The following is a 4,721-nucleotide window of genomic DNA, read 5'->3' as shown; positions in this document are numbered from 1 at the left end:
TTTTTCATGAGAAATTAAATTTGTGAGTGAAACTTTTTTTTCCCAGTCGAAAGAGAACTAGGGAAAAAATACTTGGGTATTTGAAAGTTTTACACCTTATAACTGAGAGTCTAAGTGTGACATCTAGTGAGTGTACCACTAATAAATCAGAACCTGATTATCCATAAAACTAGTTTATTCATAATCGATTCAACCTATATTCACTTGCAATACTCCAATCGAGGGACAATAACCTCAGTACTTTTATCATCATTTTTAAAACTAAAGTCATTGCTTTCTAATCATTAGTTTTTAAACTAATTTACTTAAAATCAACCATTAAATTGGGCATGACTTTAAGTCAAGTCGAACGCTAGTCAAGGAAGCTTTTCTCATCGTACCCAACGCGGTTGAATTATAAATTTGATAGCGATCGCTTTATACTCTTAGTGGGCGTAATTTTGGCATACCATCCTCTAACATTAAATTTCGACAAATATTATGAAAACAAAATAAAAAAGGTGCAAAAAGAAAGTGAAAGACAAGTCTTTTACTTGTAAGAAATTTTATAGTAATTGGAACATAAGTGATTTTGTTACGCTTTGTAACAACAACTGAGACATAAGCTTCTATCGCATTCACAACGTAAACCTCCAAAGCATGCTGGTGATGTACCGCAACCTAAAATTCACAAAACAAATATGTCCCTTACACAGAGATAAAAAGATCAAAAGAAATATTTATAAAGGCCATGAACTTACCATAAGCAAGCAAAATTTATGTATTTTGAAGCAATATATAGAGATTTAAATTTATTCATATCAAAACTGTAAATTTAAAAAGAAAAAACTTTATCTTAAAATTCCAACATGAAAAATCAATTCTAAACATTTCAAACAAGTATGTGACTTTGATCTTTTGATGTCTCTGAAAATGTATCTACTTTTATACAAATTTTAATTTTAAATTAAATGTATTTTCGATCAATGGAAGGAATAAGAAAATGAAAAGATAAGAAGTAAAAAAATTGTAAAATTAAGTTTACCTATAAGACTCACGTGAGTGCTACGACTCACAGTAGATAGTTTAATTGACATTACTGGCGATGTTGTTTCAGGTGTAGATAATGACTCGGGTGCAAATGATGGTTCTAGTATTGCTTGAGTTAATAGGGAAAACAAAACAAACATGATAAAGATCATATACACCATAACACTGCTTGATTTTGCCATCTTAAACTACTACCTCTGATATGTAATGTGTTTTCCCCCCTCTTTTTTATAGTGACAATAAAAAGAATTTAAGTAAGTAATTACATGTAATAATTATAGTACGGAATATGTCTTATAGGATATCCTAATATTATTGCAAAATCTATTTGTAGACACATGTAATCTTAATCCAGATCTTGTAAAATCAAATTTGAAACTATAGACAAATAAATGCATATATCCAAGTATTTTGATATCCACTGGCCAAATTTTTTCATTTTGAATTTTGAGATCTTTTTATTTTTGTCTTTACATTATTGAGATATATTTATTAAATGAGTAATGTTTAGATTTTTCCCTTAAGTGAATTAATGATGGCTTGTTCTTGTCTTTTTCTTCCAAATCAACAGCAATGTCAAATGTGAGGTTGACAAACATATATCATTAGTCATTTAGTTTACACATGCTAGTTATGCGAGAATTATGATATTTATTTGATAATGAATATATATAAGAATCGTTACGATAATAATCATGATGTATTATGCAGGAATTACATATTATGATATTAAAGGATATTTTCATTTATGTATATAACTAGTTAAGTTTTCCGCACTTTGCGCGGTTATCATAGTAAAGAGGAGGGGAGGGGTTTAAAAAAAAAAAAAAAAAATATCAAACACAATTGATTAAAGAGGAGGCATGTAAGCTATATATATATATATATATATATATTTTTTTTTTTTTTTGAAATTAACTTCATACACAGTTAAGCCACTAACAATAGAAATTAAAAAGCCTCGTACCAAACAAACATTTCTCATTCATCATTTTAAGACTGAAGAATATAGGTCATAAAAACCTATTAACAACACAAATGTACATTATATAATATTGGAGCATCATAAAAGAAAAGCTTTAAAAGGAAAAAATGAAATGGTACATTTGTGTGTATCAAAAGCGCACACCAGGAGATCAAATACTTTTATTATACCATGATAAGTAAGAAAAGGAAGCAAGAAACACAAAGAAATATATACATGAAACAGAAAATCGTTGCTATTAAAAAAGAACTCAAGAAAGCAAGTGAGCGGAGAAAATAACCTAAATCTTTAAACCGCATGATAACTACGAAAGCGGTAATGTACTCGTAGATACAATTAAAAGCACCAATTTCTTCAAATTCATTAGTAAAGTATCAAAGATATTGGTCGATATCGCTCATTAATTAGAACAAATCTGTTGAAAGAAGAACTAAGAAGGGGCAAAATAGTCTTTTCCTAGAGTCATTAACAGGTTTAAAAGTTAGTTAAAATGGTAGTTAGAAGTAGTTATTAATTTTTGTGTATAAAGACACATGTACTGATTCATTTGTACAGAATTTAAGATGAAATAGATTCAATTTTTTCTCTCTCTACATTTCCTTCTTCCCCAATGTATCTTGAATAATTAGAGTACAAATTTATATCTCAAATTACATCATGGTATCAGAGCATACGATCAGAAACTCTGATTTTTAAGTTCGATCATCAAATTTCGCTGCTAAATTGGTCAGTAATCTGTCAGTTGAATCGAGTTTCAATTGAAGATCACAGTTGCTGTATCTCGAAATCCTTACAATGGGAATAAATGGAGAACAAGCAACAAGAGGTCTCAATCAATCGATGAATCAGACAAATATAAATCAGGTGAATCAGATGAATAATCATTCACAAAGTTCTGGTATGATTGACTATAATCATCCTCTATTCTTGAGTCCTTCCGATACTAATGGTTCTGCAATTATTTCTTTTCAATTGACTGGTAGTGATAATTACACAATCTGGTATAGATCAATGAGACTTGCTTTGTTAGGTCGAAATAAATAGGGCATTGTAAATGGTTCTTGCAAGAAAGAAAATTATTCAGAAGACTTATGGGATCAATGGGAGAGGGTAAATGCAATTGTAATCTCTTGGATTATGAATGTAGTGTCGAAAAATCTGCTAGGTGGTATAGTGTTTGGTTCGAGTGCACATGCTGTATGGGCAGATTTGCAAGAGATTTTTGATCAGGTAGATGGATCAAGGACTTATAATCTGCACAAGGAAATTGCTACTCTCTATCAAGGTTCCTCTTCTGTGTCTGTTTACTATGCTAGAATGAAAGAGTTGTGGAGTGAATTTGAGAATATTGTACCTGCACCAGGTTGTGATTGTCCTAAGTCGAAAGACTTTGTCCAATATCTACAAAGACAAAAATTATATCAGTTTCTCATGGGGTTGAATGAGTCTTATAAACAGGCTAGAAGCCAAATCTTGTTAATGAGTCCTCTTCCTACTGTTGGTCAAGCATTTGCAATGATTGTAGGTGATGAAAATCAAAGAGGAGTTACTAGCACATCAGAAATTCCAGGAGTTAATGCTGCTACAATGAGTAACTTGCATATGCAGAACTTGAACAATTTTGAGTCTACGGCCATGTACTCTAAAGGCAATAGCAATCCCAAATTCAAGAAGAACTACACCAACAATAACACTAACAATCTGTACTGTGACTTTTGTAAACTCAGAAATCATAACAGGATTGACTGCTGGAAACTACATGGATACCCTGCTGACTATAAGTCTAAAAGGAAAGCAGGTGGAAATGCAGGGAATGTTGCTGCTGCTTATAATGTCTCAGCAAACAATTCACACTATAGTGGTGTGATTCCAACAGATGTGTATTCTCAAAACTATAAGGCTAATATGCAGTCTCAAGCATATAACACTGAGGCAACAGCTATGGCAAGTAAGAATCAACAAGATGTGCCAATAATGCAAATTGGAAACAGATTTACTCCAGAGCAATATGAGGAGATTAAGAAGATGCTGAACAATTCAACTCCTGCTGCTTCTGTGAATGTAGCTCATGCTGCAGGTATTAACTTTGCCTTAGTGGCTACTGATTCTAGAAAACCAGAAAAGTTGGCAGACATTAATCAAGCCTTGTTGGCTGCTAATCAGACACAAGAATGGATCATAGACACTGGTGCTACTAATCACATGGTCTCTGATATAAATTTGTTGAACAAGTCTAGTATTACTGATGTCACACCCCATTTTAACCCGGAGTCAAAATTAGGAAGTATGACGTATTGGTGATTCCTATTTTTTGTTTTGATTTTAAGGAGTCGCCACCTAATTAATTTAACGGTGAATTAGGACACCTGGAGGTTAACTAAGGCAAAGTTAAAACTAAACCTCAATTAATAGTCTGCTTAACCAATGTGATTCTAGGTAAGGGCTCTATATTATCCTAAAGGGAAGGGGTTAGGCATCCTTTAGAATCCGTTAACTTACGGTTATCCGACCAAACTTAGGTTAATTAATTAAGGTTGAATATAATACTTAATTCTTAAAAAAAAATAGGTTATAAATATTATTGAGATTTTAAGGGAAAACATAATGATGCTATTTAAACTGACTTGAAGAAATGCATAGTAGTCCACTTAAAAAATAAAATTTATAAATGTTTGTTAAGCGAAAAATAATAATTTTGTTATAAAAG

General features: G+C 31.6%; 1 long non-coding RNA gene across 1 annotated transcript; it reads right to left on the bottom strand.

Moving 5' to 3' along the window:
• Positions 1-514: 514 nt before the first annotated feature.
• LOC132638610 (uncharacterized) lies at positions 515-1,252 on the bottom strand. Its single transcript, XR_009581823.1, has 2 exons — positions 1,025-1,252; positions 515-660 (listed from the first exon to the last, which is right to left on the bottom strand). It is a non-coding gene; the product is annotated as an uncharacterized LOC132638610 (long non-coding RNA).
• Positions 1,253-4,721: the final 3,469 nt, after the last annotated feature.

The sequence above is a fragment of the Lycium barbarum genome, chromosome 4, assembly GCF_019175385.1.
Source record: "Lycium barbarum isolate Lr01 chromosome 4, ASM1917538v2, whole genome shotgun sequence".
NCBI classification, from domain to species: Eukaryota; Viridiplantae; Streptophyta; class Magnoliopsida; order Solanales; family Solanaceae; genus Lycium; species Lycium barbarum.
This window is presented reverse-complemented; position numbering and strand designations above follow the sequence as displayed.